Source organism: Bombus flavifrons, chromosome 2 (genome assembly GCF_040668555.2).
Source record: "Bombus flavifrons isolate JBK064 chromosome 2, iyBomFlav1_principal, whole genome shotgun sequence".
NCBI classification, from domain to species: Eukaryota; Metazoa; Arthropoda; class Insecta; order Hymenoptera; family Apidae; genus Bombus; species Bombus flavifrons.
Genome location: NC_138443.1, coordinates 2,756,257 through 2,779,449, shown reverse-complemented (window position 1 = coordinate 2,779,449; position 23,193 = coordinate 2,756,257). Strand labels below are relative to the sequence as shown.

At 33.2% G+C, this 23,193-nt stretch overlaps 1 non-coding gene across 1 annotated transcript; it reads left to right on the top strand.

Moving 5' to 3' along the window:
• The first annotated feature begins 22,424 nt into the window (after positions 1 to 22,424).
• LOC138190085 (5S ribosomal RNA) lies at positions 22,425 to 22,543 on the top strand. The gene has a single exon (XR_011176200.1). It is a non-coding gene; the product is annotated as a 5S ribosomal RNA (ribosomal RNA).
• The last annotated feature ends 650 nt before the right edge of the window (positions 22,544 to 23,193 follow it).

Here is a 23,193-nt window from a genome sequence, read left to right as displayed (position 1 = left end):
AATCAAGTTAAGTGGATCCTCTTATTAGCCGCACGTTTTATACATCTTGTGTATGGAAATATACTTATGATATATGGATTACATCGCGTTTTGTATTACTACAGATTACCATAGCCTTCACTTTCCCCTTGTCCAGTGAAAAATGTTGATCTCGTGAATTGTGTAATATATATATCTTGTAATAGTTATTTGATTATATCAATTTCTATTTTAATATAAAATATTATTTCGGATAATACTTTTCTGTATAATTTTTTGATAGATATGAGTTTTATGGCCGATTTATAAAGCGGAAGAAAAAACTTGTATCTTGTAATATCCTTTATCATATAAATTGCTGTTTTGAAGCAAATGTAATACCTTATTTGAAAATCTTTTCTTTTGGACGTATAAGTTTCATAATTTGTTAACAGATTGGCTGAAACATTCTATTCTATGACAGTCTTGTTATTACACAAATTCATATTTAGAACAGTATTTTTTATTTTCTTCGTTGAATATGAGTTTACTTTACAAAATTCCTGCTGTTTATATTAAAGCATACTTAAAATGTGTAATCCTTACCGCGACAACGCCCAATCTAAGGAAACGGTGCTTTCTTCAGCGTGGTTCGCTTACGTAATAACTCTTCCCTAACGTTTTAGGGAGGAATCTCAAGTGCCGTCGTGAAAGCACTATAAACTGCAGTCCGTTCTATAAATAATCTTTTTATTAGCGAAAGAAGCAGCGAGGGAGGAAGTTTTGAGTTACGCGAACCACTGCGGCAAATAGCGCTGGGGAACAAAATACCCCGGTCAGATAACGATCCTTTCGCAACGATGTGAAATATACGAAAATATGGAACTCCGTGAACGATACAGGACTCCAGCGGCCATTGGTGTGTCTCAACAATGTATTGTTCTTCCGAGGCCAAGTCAGAATCGCGTTCTACACAAGTTCACTTTCGTTCATAGGTATTGGGACGCTTCTAGGTTTCGCACAAAGCGTGATACGAGAATCAAAGGAGATGTAAGTGATTTTGTCTTCACATCAAGTCGTATTTAAAAGTTAGAAGTTAAAGAGTTAGCAGGTAAAGTGTCTATGAAGATTAAGTTATACATATTTATTGTTTGAAATATAGCAGAGTTAAATTTTTTAACAATTTCAGAGTTTCAGAATTAAACGTTTGAATTAATTTTTAATGGATCGAAAACTAAACAAATGATTAATTTATAATCATAAACTTTTAATGAATTTCATTTCCTAGATCATGAGCTATCGAAAGTAGAGAAAACTATTTTATTTTGACTCCAATAATCGTTTGGCAATCGACGTTTTATGAGAAAAGGTGGTATAAAATATGACGCAATGTATTCTAAAATTATCTTAGTGATTAGAAAATGCATTTATTTTCGATACAAATTAAGTTAAGATAGTTTTAAATATACACTGCCGATCATAAAAATATTTGAATACATATCGATATTTAATACAAATTGAATGCTTTTTACTGTTTTTGTTTTCTAATTATTTTATTATAAATTTGTTATTTCACTTGCGTCATACGTGTATGTGTTGTAAAAATACTGAATGAAATAAAATTTATTAGAGTTTTCTAATAGATGTAATCAAGTACTATGCTTATGGTTATGTAACGGTGTATATTAAGTTTGTCTCATCCTCGATGACAATCCACTTTGACACAAGATACATATGTAATATGTATTGTTAGAAAGAAGCTTTCAACGCCTCGGAAGGTCGCGCGAGTGGCGAGTGTCTGGTAGCTTTCGAATTTCCACTATTTATCACGACCCCCGTCATGTCAAGGGATATAAGGTTACTGAGATTTCTGCCTTCTCTTTTTTTTTTTTGCTTTAAGCCACCTCGACGAATCGTGATATTTTGCGATTTCTACGTGAGATGCTGACCGATACTTTCTATCGGGAGAATAAATGCGATTTGCAGGGATTTTCCGCGTGTCCACTTCCGAGAAGATTTGTGGCGAGCGATATATGATGAATCGAGTACGAACGACTTCTGTTGAATTGCCTTGACTAACCTGGAGGAAGGATTTGAAGAGAGATATAATTGGTTGAAAAAGTATTAGAGTATATATGGGAAAGAATTAGGGGAGAAGTTGGATTATTATGTTTTGGTTGAGATAAGTTCATTTTTGGGGATATTGTATTAAAGAGGGTATATGTGCAAAAGTGATTGCTGGGTTTAGCTTATTTGTATATCGTGTGTATATTTATTACAGTCATTTAGTTATAGCTTTATTGGGTTAGAAAGAAATAGTTATTAAGCGAATAAAAATCGAAATTTACTTCTTTTTGTTGATGCGATTGGAGATTGTTTGGGTTGTTGAATTGAAAGCTGTGTTTCTTTTAAGAATTAAATGCTTGAATTAATTTTTAACGGATCGAAAAATAAATTACGAATGATAAAATCATAGGGAATGTTCTAATATCGTTGCAACGAAAATTAAAGATTAATTTTAATTGCAAACGTTTACACAGTTTATGGTGAAGGATACGGAGTTATAGTTGTGTATTGCTTACAAAATGAAATTGAAATTTATAATGCATGATATTCAATAAAAAGCCACGTGGAAAAAACGTGGAAAAAGCCGAGTTTGTGAAACACTTGTAATAGCTTAAATTTTTTTTTTGCATTATTTAGTTAGTGTTTAACGAGAGTACACGATATAAATATGTTTCGTTATATCATGTTTCGTGTTACCATAAAGTTGGATTTTTATATTTTTGGCATGAGGAGTGTTTTTCAAGTAGAACAGGTTAACTACTAACGAGACCTTTAATGTACTATTTTCGTATCAGAACAACATTGACAGGAATTTCTAAAAAATTCACATCAAATAAAATCTTCAGAAAAGTAGAAAAAAGCTAAGTGGCATGTACTACAGAATGCTAACATTATTCACAGATAATTGAATGAAAGACCCTTCAACAGATGGTATTTTGCTAAACGATATTTTTGTTGAAAATATCCTTCATAAACATCTATTACATTTTTTAATAGTATTAAATATTTTATTTTATTCTACTCTCGTTATTTCTTTAAATTTAAAAGACGATGTTTTTGAGAGAACAACGAACTGTAAGTAGAACAAGTCAACCATTATGCGATTTCGACCTATCAATTCGCTTTAATGGAAATCATTCGAAGAAACGAGATTAATATCGAACAGGAGTGAAAAAGGCTAAAAATAAAGGCAGAACAATAGGCATATAAGAAACTAAAGCACTATAAATATTCCAGGAGCAATAATCCTTTATCAGCTTTTTACCCGCTCAGGCGATAAGGAATTCAATTTATCAGCTGCAATTACATCTTTGCGCGTTCTAAGACCAGCGATTTCGTGTTGAGATGTTTTCGAACATCTCGAAAGAAAGAACTCTAGACAATCGTAGTCTATAATTAAAAAGACAAGGAGAAGAAGAAATATGAATTACGAACTCGATCAAGACAATAACATACTGTAATAGAATATCGAGCGTTAATTAAAACCCTAGTTAATTATTATTTCACAAGCTTCATAATTTTCCTTTAGAAATTTTTATGAATTTTTTCACTCGATGATAATTTTCATACAAATTAAATTTCCCGTACGTCTTCTAAAAGTTTATGGAAAACAGGAATTCCTTCTTCAAGCTGGCTTATAATTCTTCGTTAAAATCCCAGACAAATTAAGATCTACGATAGGGGTTGCTTATTAACGATGACCGATTACACTCATTGATACAGCTATACACACATACCGGGTGAATTTATTTCCACGAGTGTTGATCAGATAAGGAAGTGGCGTGTTGCCTTTACAAAAGACTCCCACATTAACGTAGTTTATCTAGTATAGGGGGTGGCGTCTAAATCAGATATTTTCCTATAGCGGCCGGCAAAATCAGTTTAGGGGAAAGAATCACGCTAACTTTGTGCCTCATGGTATTTTTTAATCCTGGTAAACAGCGAGTCTCCTCTTTTTTTTAACTAACTTTTTGAGAAGAGAAGGCTCGATTGTTGCTCCAATTTTTCCATAAAAACAATTAACGCTAGAACTATCGGAATAGTCAAAACAAATTTACAATTGTTTATGGTTATTTTTATAGATATACAACTCTTCGTATGATATGAATGTATACAATATGTCCTTATAAAATATCGCATCAATAGAATAAACTTCTAAAAAACTTCTTTCCTTCCTTTCCGCATTTTCTTCCTATTGTTTTATGTTTGATGTCTTGTTATATTTTATTCTGCTCTGTCAAATATGTTCTATCAGGTCGATTTTTCTTTCTCACACTGTTACGTTATTTTGTTGCGTGAAACCATTAAGTTACAAGTAATGACATTTTCTTCTTTCATCTTCGAAGAGAAGAAAAGTAATTTCATTTTGGTCTTTAATCGATCGGATGTTTTCCTTTTTATTTTTCTGCCACATTCTTAGTATTATTATTTCAAGATTTTCGACGAAGCTATTCCCTTCGATATAATCTTGGAAGTTAAAGTTTCTTCCTGGTAATCTTCAACATTTAATTCCAAGTTTATGAAAACTTTGTATATTTAAGTTGTATTAACCGTATACTCGAAGCAACTTGAAAGGAGGTAGAAGTTTAATATTATTAAATGTAACTAGAAGCTTGCTGTTAACATACAATTTTTATAAACGATATAGGTAATTTCATTTATAGATAACAAAAGCTCTTAAAAGAAAAGGAAGTTATATATATAATTATATCATAAATTTTGTTTTTAGGATGAAGTTATGTATTTGCATTTTTACGAATTGGATTGTAAAACCGGAGCTGAACAATTATACAACTTTGTTGGAAAGTATTAGATATTTCAATAGGATTCTAAGTGTATATCAAGAATATAATAAATATATCAACTCATAAGGCCAAAACGATATAACTTCGAAGATTACTCAATTTCAAGGCATCTAATTTCAGTATATAGTCCATAGTTTATGCAAGAAATCGATAGTGCATAATTATCAAATAAAACTTAGGTTATAAATTAAAATTACTGTAAAATTAAAAAAACATATAATACAATGATATATAACCAACTGGGAGTTAATTTACTTTCTACGTAGAGCTTCCTCTATCAAATCCAGAATCTATGATTTATGACACTACTACGTACAATACTTACACATCTAATACAATAGAGCTTATCCGACCTAATGTGGAGACACAACTTTTCGGATAATTGAACAATCACTTTCTGATATGAAATTTCATTTACTCAAACACAGATTAAGAGTAATTAATAGTTTCTTTAAATATTTATGGACTTCGTATCTTTTTGACTGCACATAAATCTTTCAACACAAATAACTACATAGAGTTACATTTTTTCCTACTTCGAACACAGATTATTCCACAGATTATTTATCTTAACTTTAAGATTAAATTCTAACGTTCGACGTGAGAAGGCACCTGTTCATTACCACTCTCGTTTGTTGTTTCCATTTGTGTACAATCTTAATTATTATCGTCTTTATCGCAACGAAATCATTTTATTACATCAGTATATTTAAGGCTTTTTCACCGTTGTCAGCAGCAGAGGGTCCTACCTGCTTTAGATAATTCTTTGTATCATGTTTTTGCTTCTTAATGTCTATGATTGTGGCTTTTCTTACACTTTTCTAATTATGAATTTTCTAATTATGTCGTATTTTGTTTTCATAAAATATTATTAGTTTCATACTAGATTCTAATCATCAGAATTCACTCGATCGAATAAAGGAATGAATACATCTTATATAAACACTAATAAAATATGTACATATTTGAAACGGAAAAGATCATTCGTTGCTGCGAATGTTCGGATATTAGGCTATTCGAATAATGGGTATGCGGATAAGGGGCGTTCTACTGTACTTGATATGAAAACAACTACTGTAAATTATACTGTTCAATCGAAGAAAACTTTACCTCATAGATAAATCTCCCGCTCTATTCGAACTGTCTTTTCATCGAGCGCAAGCCAACAGCACGAAAAAGCAGACAAACGAGGCAGTCAAATCACGATGCAGTCCCTTTCGCCTCGTTCTGGTTTCGGAGTCACCCTCCCTTCGACCTGTATCCATAAATCTGAGCGTGCCTTCCGAACAACACAGACACGTATCGCATTTTTCATTCGGAGAATCAGATACAGATTCCGTGGACAATGCGATCCATGCATCCTCTCGGAAACGCTACTGCAAATTCCCGAAACGGTGTTTTCTTTCGGAAGCCAACAACGGGTGGTAAATTCGACCTTGAACCCGTTCCAAAAGGCAAGGTTCGCGATCGCCAACCTCCGCACGTGTTTGGTAACGCGCGTGGCACGTTGAATCGTCAAAGGAAGCATCAATCTTGACGATGAAAAAAAGTCCCTCGGTTCGTGTTTCCATCCGGACCTGGTCTCGTATAGTATCCGACGACGAATCGCGAGCTCGACGTAGAATAGAAGGTAGCGAAGTCGAGCCAACGTGGCTCGTTTAATTTAATATTTCAACCCCTTCCAGGTCGGCCTTCGGTTCGCTCCACCGCACTCGCTATTAACTCGACGCCACTCTCGAGCATCTCCATTAGCTATTCCTTCGCTTTTTCCCTTCGTCTATCCTCCGCCCGAATTTCTTCCTTCTTACCCTTCAAACCTGTTCCTGTCTTTTTCCTTATTGTTATCCATCTTCGTCGTAGCGACGTTCCCGTTTCACTATTAATAACTTTGCCGAGCTATCGTGAGCTTTCGAAGGTACCACGAAACCAGAGGAATACGTCTCTCGACGGAAGCGGCGGTAGAAACGAATTTGCCAAGGTCGACAAGTTATTCTTGCGACGTTTCTTCATTTTCGCGTGACAGGTCAAGGGTCAGAGGGTGTCGCGGAAAAAAGATTCGTGTACGGCTATTATTTTTAGGAACGGCTGATGAATTTCTTAGTGGGCCTTCGGTCTAAAGTAATTAGCGATGTGAGGTGGTGGTGGGTTGGTTGCAACAAGAATTTCTGTGTGAACTAGGTCGGGAATTAGGAGAGTTGTGTGGTCGCTGTATTGGTACCAGTTTCTGAGTTGATTTTGGAATATGATACGAGCTGATTAATGGTAATTGTAATTTTGGACTTTTGACTTGTTAATATTTTCTATGCGTGTAAATCTGTTTAGTTATGGAAGTAAAATCAGGAGCATGTATGATACGACAAACTAATCGTAAATTCCAATTTAATTCTTTGATAAAATTGTATTTGACACGCGCAAGTATAACGAGGAAAAGAAAATTTGCAGTACGAAATAAAATGACAACCATATTGCTTTATAGCATTTTTAGACAATAATAACGTGGGCGGGTGTGCAGTTAAAAAATATTCGTAAAAGCTATCTGAATTTTGATGATAAAAGAGCACGAACGGAAAAACAAATAAGAGAAGCTTGTTAATGTTAAAATGTTGTTAATTGAAAGAAGTAACGAGTATAAAAGAGTAGAAGAGCCAGGAACGCATTTTTTAATTCAAATAATTTAAAGAACCTTATGAACGTGATAAATAATAATTATGAAGAATATAATATTGTTGGAATTTAACCCGATTTCTGCGCTACCACATAATTTTCTACTTGGTAATTTAACTTTCTATGAGCAGGTTTTTTTTTGCTTGTGAAAAGGCAAATTAAAATTAATTGCACCTTTTTACCTTAATCTAGAACTTTAATAACTTAATTCCAGTATAATAGTATATTGATAAAATATAATAGGACACTGAAAAGCAAGTGAAATTGGAAAAATAGAGATATAAAAGGGAGTTAAAATGTACAAAACAAAAAAAATTGAATTTTATTTTAAATATACTACGTCATAAAGTATCGAATCTGTGATGTTTTTAAAATATATCTAGCTTTATCGAATAACATTTTATCTGAGTCAGACGATCTACGATATTTTGTAGTACAGGAAAATACAACATATACATTCTTGTAAAGTAAATAATGTTTACGTGTTAAATGTGGCGAAGCTCTTTGAGCAAAGACAAAGGAGTTAATTATGAAGGAGGAAATCCCCGAAAATGGAGCCACGACTGCAGTCACGAAATTCCTGAGAATCGTAGGAATTCAGATTAACTTTTCGTGTTAACTCTGCAATTAAATTACACGCGTCATTAAACTTGTGGCCATACCTCATGACCTCCTGCAATTGTGTGTGTCCTTGTGCTGTATAATAGTTATAAAACAATCTGCATGAATCATTATATCAGTGAAGCAACAAATGTTTCGTAATTTCCAATAAAGATCATTTGATACACGGTGTGTAATGTACATATATAAAAATTTTATTTTCGATGAAGTTAAATTTACCTTAGGTTTCAAGTTATTAAGTCACTGTTATAATTTCTTTGAGAGTAAATATGCATTGGAATTATCTTTAACATTTATTATATGATTAAGATGGTTATTCATACTGTATACTAATTTTTTACTGAATGTATGTATGCAGTAAATATCTGCTAATTTTCGTTTACATTTCCAGATTGGATTCCAAATTTTACTAATATCACTCTGATAGTCGTGTTTCATTATCCTAATGGAATTTCATAAGATTTTATATAACATACACAATGACAAGTGTCCAAATACTTTTGTGAGCAATTGTAGACTATTAACTGGAATTAATTCAGGCGTAATCATTCTGTCTTATTCAAATTAAAAACATTACTATAAAAAATTACGTATTTAATTTCAACACCACGTTTTACCATAAATCTATCTTTCAACCGCAAAGAAGAATAACGAATTATCAATCAAACACGTAATCCCCTAATCACCCAAACCACCTATGTATCTCGTCCTCAACTACGTATTCACCCTCATTTTCACGTTTATTCTCCACATCCTTCGTTCCACCCCAAACCGCAACCACTCCTACACAATATCCCGTCGCGTGATTACGTTCAGCTTTTTCGACATACACCATGATCTTTCAACACATGGTGCGTGCTACGTGTATTAGCAATACCGTTTAATCTTCTTCCGGTCCATAGAGGTCTACGATAAATGTCTCTTTCAGTTCATCGATCCAATCACGTGATCATTCATTCAGAACCCAATAAACGAGGATCTATTTGAAAATCGTTAGATTGGAAGCGTTTTATAGTATTCTACAAAGTAATTGAGAATTAACGTATTTCCCATTAATTGTAAGTAGCAAAGTGATGTGCAAATATGGTGTAAACGCATTATTACATTAATGACAATTATAAGTATAAATTAACTTACAGTTCTGCGCTTTAGCTTTAGTCTTAAGCTTTTTACTAAACGGTAATTCGATCTTTTTATGGTTCTTGATATTATTTTAAATGTTTTTACTTCTTAAGACGTTTGTGCAGATATTTATAAATTTATAGGATATTTGAATATGCAAGAATCTATCGACTGCTTATAATATACAAAAACATACGAAATATCCGAAGCGAACTATTCATTATAATATTTAGAATATGAAGTAAATCTTTATTTAGGTTTTACTTCTTTGATTGTATTCAAAATAATATGTACGTTGCGTAAACATTTACAGTCTAGTTGTAACATTTGAGCTATTTCAAGATTCCATAATAACACTTAGTCTAGTCAATAGAACTTGAAAAAAGTTTACGATCACTAAAATCACCGATTTAGGGATTTTCTTTAGGAGAAGGCTAACGACACGAGGCTGAAGAATGCGAACCTTGACAATAAATAATTTTCCAAAGGAGAGACGTTAAAACGTTGACAGCATAACCAAGTATGGCCGATATATTTTAGATCATCGCGATAAAACGTAATCCTAGATAGCTGATGCTCGGTGAAACATCCAGTTCAGAGCATTAAGGCTATTCTGGCCAGAAATCAGGAGTTACGATCCTCTTCCAAGCCGGAGAAAAATTGATAGAAGATGGGTGAAAATTAATCCCAATGTAGCGTTGGATTCGTTGGGAGGTTCTCAGCGTTGTCGGGAAACGACAGCATCGACAATTTGTGTCCACGAATAAATTCGCCTTTGGGGATATTCCTGCGAATCTTTCTCCTTTCTTGGCTGGCTTACTCGAGGGATTTCGAGTCGATCGCGTGGCTTTGGTTGCCGATAGCCGACTTGATTGACACTGACGCAATTACGCTAGTTATTTTTAGCCGCTCGTTCCCTAGAAGAGTTGGAATGAAGTTGATTCCGGAACCGGTGAAAAGAAAAGTTGAACGAAGTTTTGAAATGTTCTGAGTGTAATGGGTTATGGAAGAATTGCGTGATAATAAATTATGTAACATAACAAGGTGTAAATATGCAAGTTTATTTGACAGGTTGAGTGTTTGTAAGTAGATTACGGATATCTGTGCAAATTTATAGTTTTATGAGCATAATTAAAAAGATGGGGACCAGGTAGAAAATTTTTTTAGGCTATAAATATAATAATATTACACTTTTGATATTTTATATAGTTATAAAACAAAGCACAAATATTTTATAATGCCGATGTCAAAAACACGTTTTCAATGAAATTTCAATATCTATATTTATATATGTCTGGTAATAACAGTAAATGAAAATAAATAAACACATCTGGAGTGTGATTTATACCAACCACATTTACTGTCTGTTCAATCTCATATTTTAAATATTATTTTTACCATTATAATCTTCACATAAATGAAATATTCCATTTATATCTGTAATGTGAATTTTATTTGATTTTTGCCGCATACATCGTGTAAAATAATAACCATAATACACAACAAAATGTTACAAATTAAGACGTTAATTTCAATGCTAACGTTCTTTTTCGCAACCACTGATTGTTTCAGTTGTTCCTACTCGTACATTCATGAAAAATTGTAATTAGTCGCTTATGCAATGGGATTTGCATGTAATTGTTGTTAAACAATGCTTTGCCAGAATTCTTTTTTAACGAACACGTGAAATCCTTATATAACGCGAACTAAATACCAGATTGTTCGGTGTTGAATTTAATAGCCTGTGTATGAGACACGCAGATGTCGATACACGCAAAGGTCACATACATTACAGTTTCGAAGGATTTCAATAAAATATTCACGAGACTGTACACTTGAGCTACTTTTAATTTTGCGAATTGTTATGTTTCATTTTGTCACGTGAAAATCATTAGAATCCTCGTAGGAAGAGACTCACGCATATTTTTGTTACATGTACATTAAAAATTGAAATTATGTAGGTAAAATTTTGTTATCGCGATAAAAACCAACATTTCTTCAAATATTATCATTATGGCAGATTAAAATTGTATTATACACTGTAGTAGAAACCACGTATATTTAATAATATTAACGCAACAGAATTTTATACAGAAATTAAGTGTTACTAGATTTATTGCATAAATAAAAATTTTGTTTACATGAAAAATAAAGCAAAGTAAAAGTAAAATACAATTTCTGAATATTATTTTTATGGTAGATTAAAATCATATTATATTCATTGGTAGAATCCACATTAACGAACTACCACCAAAAACGCAATTTAATTGAATTAAAATTGCTCGTACATGTCTACGTAATCAACAAAATTAATTCGTAAAAGAATTGAACGCCAACGTTACAAGAAATTTTGGATGTTTTATAAAATTCCCAGCAGTTTACATTATCGATTTCGTTGTCCGTTTCAATTCGTCAGGGCCAACAATTTTCCTTTATTTAATTATATTTAATTATCAATTATAAGTTATACGAGCTCCGTTGCCATCTTTTAACATGGCCGACGAAAGTTGGCCTCGGACAACGTTATTGTCCAAGCTAGTCTTGTCCCGAACAAATTGAAGTCGAAGCGTTGCGTTGGTGCGCACGAGCCTTGATTAAATTTTGTCTTAACCGGTGATATCGAGACAGTTGGTCGTTGTCGCCGTTCGAAACGAGCGTTCGAGCGGCGATTTTTGCGACAACTTTTTTTTTGAGCAAGTCTTGGAAATTGGAAACTTTTAAGGAGAACACGACGCTAAATAGATGTGTTTCTCGAGGGGAAAAAAGAGAAAAGGTAACCGGGCGATTCTTGAGATTTTAATTAACGCTGACGAAGTAAGAGCTGTCGGAGATGGAAAGAATTTAACAAAGAAACTTTGACCCCTGTTACCGTCACTTTTTAACTTTTATTAATATCAATGTACTTATCTCATTAGACTGAAAAGATTTTGTGCTTTTAGTTTTATATTATTATATTATTTCGTTTATATTTTATATTATACTATTTTATATTACTATATTAATATATTTATATTATATTATAATTATTTTAATTATTTTAATATTTTATTTTTAAAACGATGTATTAGTATTTTAATTGGGATACAATTAAAACAAAGATATATAATAGAATAGCAATCGATAACGTTCTCTGTGCGTGTTAGTTCAAAACTACACGTCCGATGTGATATAATAAAATGTGACATTAGAGATTCTTCAAAGACTCTTATCCAAAAAACATCATATATTGTAAAAAGATGGAAATGTATTAACAAAAATTGTTCAATCGGAGCAGTTAGAAGAATCATTTACTTATATTTATTATTACTTATATATAACTGATTGCGAATATTTTAACTTTCACTATAAAACTATAGAACACATTGAATTAAAAAAGGCCGGATTGTATGGAATGCATACTATTTCACTTTTTCTCGATGATACATTGACGGTATGGTCTCTCATAATTTTCATCTCGATTTTATCTTTTGTATACTTTTGCATTCTGCATGCAATCCAATTTCATAAATCCCTTGAGTTTCATCTGTCGATCACACGACATATTTCTTTATTTCCCTATGCTTTCATATATCCTCTCTCGCGAATATTGTCCACAGTTATTTATTCTTTTTCGGTTTCGAATTTGTGGAATAGCGACATTAATATCAACTAAGTGGCATCGTTAATATTATAAATTTGAAAAGTTGGTATAAAAAGTATCGATAACTTCTTTCGATGGGAATCTTTGAAAAAGTGAAACATGGATTGAAAATTACTACTGCTTTTAATTCTTACATACGGTATAATATTAATATAGTACGAAGCAATAGCATTAAATGAAAGAAATTATAAAAAATAAAATATGCGATAGAACAAAATTGTAAAGAATTAATACTAGAATTTTTGTTATTCTTGATATGTTTATTGCTCGATTTAGAAAAATTTCTACGTCGATCAATTATACACGATCGTTTTTTTGTTGACTCAAAAATAGATATCGTTTCTTCGATCCTCACCTTTCAAGAACATTGCGGATGTACAGGGACCATATATCATTCCGTGTTCCTTATTTTTCTAGATTTTCTTTCTACCATTTGTCTTTCGCCGTTCTACGTTTCGCTGTGTTTCATTCTGCGAGTGTATCGATCTTTCCATGAAGGTTCGTCATTTTCCCGCGAACCATTGTCACGTCATACGACTTTTGTATGCGTCGCCAATCGAGTCTAGATCTTATCAAGATACTGTATTTCCTGCTCCTTCCTAATATACCAGGAAACTTTTGTAGATCTTGATCTTTCGATAATTGGATTAGAATCATACCATAAAATTTATTATATCCTATTTCACTTTGTCTTTTGTACTATTTAATAAAATAAATTAAGTAAATTGAAGTAAAATATGCGATAAAATAAACAAAAAAATTAAAATCATAATTAACATAAAAAAATTAAGAAAAATAAGTTTACCATATCTCTCATCAAATATAGAATGAAAGACAAGGAAAATATAAACGCAAGAGTGTTACTTTACGTCTTCCCTTGTTTTTTCTATATTAAGTTTTACAAAATTAAGGTTAAAATATCATTTTAAAATAGCATTTTCAGATACAAGTGTCTCAATATTTTGTATAGAATATACATAAACGCATCTATTGATGGATAAAGAAATATAGGGTTTCATTTGTAAATATACCGATAACCTTGAAATTTCGTGAAAAAATCGTGACATTAAAAAAGATTTTTTCTTCGTTACATGCGATTCTTGAAATAGTTTAATTTTGTCCTGAAAACAGTCTGTTTTTCTTCATAGAGTTGTAACTAAGACAGATATTTACTATGTAATCCATGATAAATTAACTGAGACATACAATATGTACTACAGGAGGTGCTAAACTTTTTTTATTTTGCGCATTATTGTATCTTTACATCTCGCATAAATGCATAAAAATCCACAGTCCCCTTATCAATACAATAAAATAGTACTCGAGTAAAATGAAAATCTCACGTATTTAGATCCAAAGAAACTTCAATTTCATTCCGTGAATATGCATTAAGAATACAATTTAAATCAGCGGATAACGTCCAACGAGGAACATGGATTTTTCGTTGTTTGCACACAATCCAACCTGTTCCTTTTGCCTTTGCATGGACATGAATTATGCAACAATGCGCGCCTCATTTACGTTCAGTTGTTCAGTTCGTCAGGAAAGTTCCCCCTACAAAAAGCTCGCAGAGAATGCACTTTGATTTGTCCCTTTGCATGCGTGCACGTCAGTTTTCTTTCACTTTCCATTCTTTTCTACCGACTATATCATGGAGAAATCAGGGAGGAAAAAGATTGGAAGCGACAGAATCCTGGGGAAAATGTATGTTGTGCAATTACATACTGTCCTTTTTAAAGATCGCAGAAAGAAGATCTGCGAAATTATAGTATCCAGGAAAAACTCCTGGTAGAATACGATAACTCCTCGCGTAGAATACGATAACAAAATTTGTATGTTCGTGAACATATTGAAAAATAACAACTGATGAATTGAATAGATCGAGTTATTTGTAATCCATAGAAATAAAAGTGATCTTTTTAGAATATTAAATAGTTTCCATTTCTTAGGGAATATTTGCTCTTTCTTTCTCAAATTGAATGCAAGCACGAAATACATGCTATTCTAGACTTTTCACTAATATTTTACCAAGAATATTTTATTTCTTACCTAAAAATTAAATAGTTATAATACTTTTCATATTTCTAATTTTTTACGATACATTATTAAGGCTTTCGTTTGTTCGTTATCATTATTTAATTCGTTGTAAAGTGAAAATAAATTTAGCATCGTCAGATTGGCGAGGGTTGAACAACCATTCACAATCCGAGATCTGATCTGAAGCTGCGTGTCAAAGTGAATTTCATTTTTCCAACTGAATGATCCGTCATCGACGCGTAACATTCGCATCGTTGCATGCAAAACGTCGATATCATCGTGCTGTTCGATGTTCGACAGTTGCAATTCCTAAAATTGAGCATCGGAAGCGCGGCTGAACATTCTTTAATCGAAAATGTGTATTTGAATTTCGTGAAATTGCTATCAAAATGACGCATCTTGTCTGTGAACTGCGGTGAACGCTTGAATTCATATGGGTTAATGTGTCATAAATTAAATAGTGATCAAAATTACACATTACGAATTATACCCTATATTTTATACATTTTAGCATACTATTTATATTGCATTTATTGCTGTGCGTTTCTAGACTTTTCAAATTTTCTAAAGATACATAAATATGCGTAATCCAATTCTAAAGATTGAAATCACTGCAGCTCGATTCATCTATAATATCCTAAGATACATTTTGTTGAAAATAAGTATCCAGATAAAATAATAATAGAAAAAATAATATCCAGATAATTTTGGATCGTTGCGTAAGTACAGATAATTCGTATTCTTGTTATATTAAAATTCTTCTCTGCATACAAAGTAAATTTAGAGCGAAACCTGGATATCATATAACAATTTGAACACGTGTTTTATCAGTACAGATTATCATGGGATTCCGTTGCTCGTTTCCCACGTTTCCTAGCTGAATCGCGTTCCAGTATCTCCGGAAGGAAGGGCAGTTGTATGAAGCTACTGTGCGCGCTCGCAGCTACTCGCGTTTCCCTGATATCATCGTGGGATGGCTGTAGCCCACGCGACAAGGGACGCCTACGCGATCCAACGCGAGCAACATCTTAATGCATCCTCATTAGAAATACACGAAATCGCGCCGTTGAAGGACCTTTAAGACGAGGTATTACCAGAGTATATCAAAACACGTATGAAAATGCGATTATACTTCAGCAGATATGTACCTGAGATGCAGTGTAATAGCACGATTAACTATCAGGGAATTATAGGAAATGTTTATCGACTACTAGAATATTTTAGTACGTGTATAATATATTGAAAAATATTGCTTAGCATACTGTTTTATTACATTTATCATTTCATTTTAATATGTTGTATGGTATATTGAAGAGTATTGTTTGCTACATTATTTTATCGTATCTAAAAATATTACCATTGAATTAGAATATTGAGCTTTATGTATAAAAATCGAGGGAATTAATACTATAAAAAGGAAGGTATATTTTGATACATTAAATAGTGTTTTTGAAATCTGTCTTATTTCCCGCTTTACCCGCGTTCCTTGGCTTCCTCTGTTTGACGCCATCTGTCGTTTTCCTACCTTACTTTATTTGCCGCGCTTTTGACTTCCTAACCTCTTCTCCTCTAATTTTTCTAATTCGTACCTCTCCCTCGTTCCTGACTTCTTTTCGCTTTTCTTTCACTTTCTCCTCGTATTCTCACCCTTTATTTTCCCTTCTTCGTGTCACTTTGTACTTCCTTCTTCTTTTTCCCTTCACACTTCCCTTTTTCCACAGAGCTCTCCGTCCGCGTGTTACCCTCGCCCCGAACCAAACCGGAAGTCCATTAAATAGTGTATTTAAGTATATTATTTAGTTAATTTGGTATACGATAATATATGTAGTGTGAACATGAAGTGATCTGAAAGATTAGAATATTTAAATTAAAGTGTCAGAATGGAATGACATTGTCGAGACAAAAGCTTATGATCCTAGTACGATGATGCAGTCGTATGATAACGATGTTAGCGATAAAAAACTTTATTAAAAACTCAATCGACGTGTACCAGCATGCTCGCATCTTTCTTTCTGATTTATGGTCGCGATGTGACAGTCGTTACTCTTCTTTACGATCTTCTGCCGCAGAAGCTATTCAACTATCGTACAAAAATCGAATTCTAACAATTCTTGGTGTACATACATATATTTCAGAGGACAATTTTTATCCATTGTTTCTGGGCGTAGGCGTCAAATTTGCCAAATTTATTTCATTAAAAAATATTTTTATAAAAATTTTATTATAATTATTACGAATAAATAATTAAAAAAATATAGTTATTATTTGTATATGTTATTTGTACGAAGCAACCAGAGCGCTTAGAGGCATGTAGAAAGGACGGAATTAATAGGATGTTGTTAAATGCTCGATTCGAAATTTTCTGTGATCAAAGTGACTGCGACAAATACTTTGAGAATTCGTAAGAGCATTTAAAATAAGGGACTTGCGAACTAATAAGATATTCGCTCGTGTAATTAGCAACTTTTAATCTTAACTACTGGTGACGAAACTAAGTATATCTGTACCGGGATGCGAAGGGAATTGGGGAAGTAGAGAACTTTAAACATCCGAGTTAATAGACAGACAAGAACGTTTAAATAAGAGAATTTTTGTATAGCGAATCACACTGTGATACGAGACTATTCCAACACTTGCTTACTTTCGACAAGACGTAGGTACTTTAATTAAAAAATTATGGATAGATTAAATTACAATAAATTTATTTCTTCTAATCATTGTAGATACGTAAAATAATAGAACATCATAATGCGATTAAATTGATTTTTTAAAAATCGATACGCGATAGTAAAAAAGATTGGCGTTTACAATTGTCAAGTCTTGGAGAATTATTTTTGTTTTTAGTCAAGCTCTTTATCTTCAGAATTTTCAGTTTTCAAGTTAAAAATCAGATTAAGAAGATTCTTCGAACGTGCTGGAAAGGCTTCTAACGTTAATAGATGTATATATGTATATATGTCGGAGATGAAAGAACACCGGAACCTTTGGAATTTCGGATAATCCCGCAACATTGTAATCTAGAATCTACCATAGCTGTAATTAAACGATTGTAGTTATTCAATTCGATTGTAATTGTTCGAGACTTGTGATAATGAGCTTGGGCTCGAGGCGACAGCCAGTCGCCGAACGTAGTCGCGATCACAGGATGAACGCTTTGTCTAACAAAGGTATGGAGTAATTCTATAGCTCTCCTTAAAAGAAATATTTGTAGGGGCACGCGATAGTAAACATTCCAACGGTTTCTGTCCCGTGGCTCGCCACACGCAGATCCTATTCTTCGGTACGATGGTTACCAGATACCGACGCGTCTCCACAGTACGTGATCAGCTAGCCCGAGGGCCGTTATAAACACTAAGATCTAGTTACCTAAAGTCTTTCAAACAGACAAACAGTCTTTGTCCCAACTACGGGAAGATAGGGGAGATCTATTTTTTCAACGAACGACGTCTCCCACTAGCAACTTTCCCTTGAGGGCGGCTAGCATCTTTTTCTAACCACCGATATGGAGATTGACCAATTAGCAGCAACGTCAATTTCCCTTACTTTCTGAACGAAGACTATCCTCGACGAATCAGATGATCTCGTGTCCTTAGACACACCCCATCATAGTTTTCCTCTGTGGCATCATCGGGACGGAAAGTCATTCTCTCTTGCGATCTCATCGATGAAAAGAGTAACGCCTTACGATCAGTGAATATTACGCGTTTTATTAAAAAGGAGTCCGACTTAGATTTTGTGAGCACGTACATCTATCATCTCGTTGACCGCGGATTCGTTATCGAATTTAAGGTCATTGTCACTAGTGTCGCGAGCGCCTAATCGCCGTGGTTGATTGTCAAGTCTGTGGTATCCATACTTGTGTTAATAAACCGTACTTTTGTTATACAATAACGATGGCTAATTCCAATGAGGAGTCACCAAACACCCACAACCTTATCCCTTATCCCGACATATATTATAATCATATTTTATATTTTACAATTGTCAATAATGATATGAATACTAATATAATTTCAAAATTAATGTACGTTAAGTTTTGTTCAAGAATTATTGATATAACTCACGAAAGTAATGGAACTTTAAAAATTGAGAACTGAATTTATATTACGAATACTTTCATAAAAGGTAAAGTGAATTTTGATAATAAAGTTTTTTAAGACATTTTTGAGTTGTGAATCGCCTCAACGTTAAATCGATAAAACATTCTATGTAGAATAAAAATTTCTGTACATACAATATTCCGGCAATACGAACGCCAAATTGAATGTTTAATTCACTCACAAACCACAACGCTTTGATAGCCTAGCAGGCAAAAGACAAATCCATTTGCAAGGCAGTATATCCGTCATTCGTATTGATCACGAATGTTTAATTTCCTTTCATCGAGGGTTTCGTCGTTTGATAGTCGAAATATCGACTGTACCGCGCCATGCAGCCATTATGGATACTATAGCTGTCTTGCTGATTTATGAACACCCCGTCCACGCCTAATGGGCGTTTTTTCGCTCGTAAAAACGAAAAGAAAATGGGGAAACAATGATAGTGAATCTGCCATTTCCTGCTAAATCTATTTCAGCCGCTTATTTGCCAAATCGGTTAATTTCACAAAACGAAAATCGGAGAAAATTGATGAAACTCTTATGAGATAAGAAGGCTGCGGGTATTTATCCAAAGCCATATCTTTATGAATAATTTTAAAAACATGGCATCTAGGTAGAGAATTGGTTTACTTGTTAAAGATTATAACGAGTATTATATTATGAATATTTTATATATTTCTGTATAGCTTTGCATTTAATACAAGTTTTGCATAGATACATAAATATTCGCAATCTTAAGATAAGTATCAATTACAAGTGCTCTAACACCAATATTTCAAATAATGAATTTAAATATTTTGATCTGTAAATAGCTCGCTTATTGACGGCACTGTGAAACTGTTTGAATATTTTCCAAGCTTTCGATATCAATGCTATGAAATATTGACGAACATCAGATTGATATTGACGGATTCCGTGTAACCAGGGAATAATATGGTTCTGCGGTTCTATTATGGAAGGATGAAAAGAGAGAGAAAAAGAAGGAAGCAAGGTAGGGCTTACGAGAATTACTACAATGGTGTGAATTTCTCTGATGGCTGTACGACAGCAGCTGCACGGTTCCATTAAGTCTATTGTAAAATATGTTGAATGCAAAGACATAGGTGACGAGAAATGAGACAGTGGAGAGATAGATAAAGTTGACGAGTGGTGAAACGAAAAAGCGGAGAGAATGAAAGTGTGTAGTCAAGAGAGGAAAGTAATGGGACAAGAAATAAAGGAAGAAGAGAAACATGGATGGAAGATCGAAAAAACGGAAAGGGAAAGAGAGTGAAAAAGAAGAAAATTAGAAGAAAAAGAGTGGAAAATGTTGAGAGAAAGAGGAAATTGATAATCAATAGGAGAAAGCGAGGAAAAGAAAAATCCGAAAGATGATATTAAATTAGAATAAACAAGAGGGGAAGATACCTACACAGTATACAAAGGATTATGCTGAAAAATTTTTTACGTATTATATTTTATAAAACATTTTGAAATTTTATAAGCACTGTAACGAGATACGGCTATCGTGATTATATTGATCAAGTTTGGATCTGAAAATGTATACAGTTTTTAATTGTTATTGTGTTTATAGCACCATCCATATGTTATTCAATGTTTTTCGGATATATAGTGCGTATAGTACAGTCCTATAATTCTATTCCTACGAGTACCTGAAAGTGTATATAAAAGTTACAAGACATTATTGGGAGCATACACCTTGCGAAGATCACTAAAATATTTGCATGAACTTGTATAACTCTAGCACGAAGGAGAAATAGCGGAATAGGGAGAAAATGAGTATTTTAATGATTAACTAAGGACCCCTAACTCGGTAAAGATGAAGGACTAAGAAAGAAATCAGAAGAAAAAGCGCGAGAAGAGTCGAAAGAGGGAGGAAATCGATTGATGATTGGAGAAAGCGTGAAAAGTAAAAAACCGCAAGATGATAGAGAATTAGAATAACCAAGAGGAAAAGGAATATTCCTCTAGGAAGAAGGGGAAAGGATGGAACAAGGAGAGAATGAGTATTTTAATGACTGACTAAGGACTGATAAAGACCAAGTACATATAAACGGCTGTGCGTTTGTTAAAGAGGATGTGAGGGAAAGAGAGAAAGATACAGTGGGGCTCTTTCGTAGAGAATGACTTCGTATGGGAGGTAATAAAAGGAAGTTCATCGTGTTCGTTTTTCTTTGCCAACCGTTTCCACTTAATGACCTTTTATTCCAGTTACAGCGGTGGTTGCTCGATTAACTTCCGCCACGCGGTCAGGAGACATTATCTCCCCGCTGGATAACGCAACGATTTTTGCTCGTCTTTCGGCTGAGTGCATCACGTACACGGAAAATCTACCAGACGTGAGCTGTCTTGCAGCTATTAAAAAAGAGGTGAAATAAGTTAAAGATACCTCTGAGCGATTTTTTCCAGTTCCATTAAACTGATACTCTGAATGGATCTTACGAAACATAAGCCGAGTGATAATAATTATTTAATGTTTTATCGTCTGTACATGTAAATTCGAAAAGTGACGAGTTGTAGCTTGGGGATTTCTCTTTTATAATTTTACAACTTTTTAATTAATTCAAATAAGATACTCGGATAATTTTTGATTTTTGAAACGGGTAAACTTTTCCTCTGGGAACCATTCTCTTTTTAACTACTTTTGCATTTTCTGATAGTACTCGATGAATAGACACGGTACGTAGTGGTTTTGATTTTAGGAATCCACCAATCCAATAGTTATGTATTTTTAAAGCTTATGGTTTAGTTTAACGTGGTAAATTTTACATTTAGACGATAAGCTTTATTATTTATTTAAATACATATTGTGCTGAAAGTAGCGGAACATCGCCTTGTTATTAATATACCAATTCATTTGTCAAATACTATTTTTCACAAGGGTTGCTTTCTGCCGCTTAAAAAAATATATATACAATAGCCTAACGCCTGCCAATACTACTGGCACTTTTCTATTTCTACGAGACAGTATCTGTCACTCATAATATCAACAAGGACAAACAAACAATTTACGATTATTCAGTATAAAACAAAGCAAGCCATAAAAAATTTTGCTACTATTTTTGGGAAACAACTTTGACTAGGAAAATTCCTAAATTTAAAATTGATGTTGTTTGACTTCTATTCAATGAGCACTTTCAGTAAATATAGGTTTCGATCAAGAAAACTGGGTTCCCAGAGATAAAGTTCACGTTTTAAAATTCGTTTGTAAAATTTCATTTGCTTTACTGGCAAATTTGTATCGATTAGGTAAGAGAATCTATTACTTAACAATTTATAGCTATGGTGACATAATGTTTCATTATTAATTTAACTTTACAATTTTTGTATTACTAATTAATTATATTGAATTATGTTGATTACATTGAAGTATAATATTCAGTACCACAATATCGTAAACCAATACTTTCAGCCAACGCTCAAACCGCGTTGGAAGCACTCGTTCTCGTCCGATCACGAAAGTTAAGCAGCGCTGGGCACGGATAGTACTTAGATGGTTGACCGCTTGGGAATTCTGTGTAGTGTTGGTTTTTTTTTCATTTCTTAACTTTTTTTTACTTTCATTAATAATATATAGTCACATATCACATTATTTAGTTAGTTAATAAGTTATAAAGTATAACGTTGCGTATACGTAATATCGACCATAGAAAAATTAAGCTTTGGGAAAAGCTATCTCTTTGCAAGAAAAGATATGCTAGTATACATGTATACATGAATAAAATTTCCTGCCAGTCTAGCAACAATCTATCTCTATGAAAGAAACCCATCGATCATATTCGTTTTCTATATGTGAAGAGCGTGGAAACGAAATGGAAGGTAGCATCTGATACCCGTGGTGGACGTAGCTATTAAAAATCGGAACTGAATTTCCGCATGTAAACTAGACACGATTCGAGGAGAAAAAACGTGGTATTCGGTAAACTTGGCAGATTATCAGAAATCGTGTTTTCGTGCGACGATAAAAAATACAATGGATTTTTTCTTTTAGTAAAGAATGTATCAAATACTTGACTAAATCTATAAGGCTGATATATTAGAAAGTATAGATCGATAAAATCGGATGTAATAAAATTTACAAAAACTTTCAAGATAGTCCAATAATGATTCAATAAAAAAAAACAGTTACAATTCGGAATCATTTAATTATTTTATTCGAATCGAATTTTTGTCATACTTG